This window comes from Tamandua tetradactyla, chromosome 17, assembly GCF_023851605.1.
Source record: "Tamandua tetradactyla isolate mTamTet1 chromosome 17, mTamTet1.pri, whole genome shotgun sequence".
Classification (NCBI taxonomy): Eukaryota; Metazoa; Chordata; class Mammalia; order Pilosa; family Myrmecophagidae; genus Tamandua; species Tamandua tetradactyla.
In genome coordinates, this window is record NC_135343.1 from 18,964,645 (window position 1) to 18,965,806 (window position 1,162).

At 37.4% G+C, this 1,162-nt stretch overlaps 1 non-coding gene across 1 annotated transcript; it reads left to right on the top strand.

Moving 5' to 3' along the window:
- Window positions 1-509: 509 nt before the first annotated feature.
- Window positions 510-613, top strand: LOC143661807 (U6 spliceosomal RNA). The gene has a single exon (XR_013164856.1). It is a non-coding gene; the product is annotated as a U6 spliceosomal RNA (small nuclear RNA).
- The last annotated feature ends 549 nt before the right edge of the window (window positions 614-1,162 follow it).

Genomic DNA, 1,162 nt, shown 5'->3' on the forward strand with positions numbered 1-1,162 from the left:
TTTCTCTCAACTCTCCAGTTCAACTGTATCCCACCTACTATTGATCTCTTCTATTGAGTGTCTTATTTCAACTATTATATTTTTATACCCATGCTTTCCTCTTGGCTTTTTTTTTTTTTATGACGAATCTTTACACTCATACAGTCAGTTCATCCACATTATCTACTTGGTTCTTGATTTGTTGTTCATAGGCCCCTATACGTGCGTCTGAGTGATCTATCACTGCTGATTTCTGCCTGGAAGGCAATGAGCATCCAAGGCAATTCAGGAGAGATGAAAGATTGAAAGGTTAGTGCTTTTCTCTAATGTATGCTCTCCAACCTAAAGTCTTATGATTTAAAATGTTCCTGACAGCTCCCAATTTTGCTTTCTGTGGAGTGGTTGTTTATATTATGTCACTTGGTTAAGTTGAAAACTGTGTTTCCCTGAATCCTCTTCCTGTGTGGTTTTGGGTCAGGGATGGCCAAAAGAAGAACTTGCATGAAGTTGAGTGTGAAAATGAAGTAGCAGGTGTCACTTCAGCAGCCCATATACTAAAATGGGAGTAATAAAAGGATTAGTGTGGCCCCTGTGCAAGAATGACACACAAATTTGTAAAGTGTTCTATATTTTTATCTGAATGTGATTAAAGTGGGAAATGTTAGTTTGTATATATGGTCAAAGAACAAAACTTTTAAAAAATCTGTGGAACTGCAATGCCAGAGGAACCGGGTTCGATTCCCGGTGCCTGCCATGTAAAAAAAAAAAAAAAAAAAGAGTAATCCGTGAAACTGTACTACACAGTGATCCCTAAGTTGAACTATGGGCTACAGTTAACACTACAATTATAAACTACAATTATAAAAATGTGCTTTCATCAATTTTAACAAATGTCCTACATCAGTACAAGGTGTGAATAGTAGAGGAGTATATGGAAATCATGAATTTTATACATGATTATTCTGTAAACCCACAGTTTCTCTAATAAAGAAAAAATAAATAAAAATGAAGTAGCAGCCATTATTCTCTGAAAATTATCACAATCAGATGCCATGATGGGCAGCTGTAGAGAAGCCCAGCAGGTTCCAGCTAGTCCTTGTTATGCTCCCCTCCGCTTCCAGCTACTTTTCCCAGCTATTGCCCTGTTATCAACAGTGGCTTAGCACAACCATTCGTCCCTATT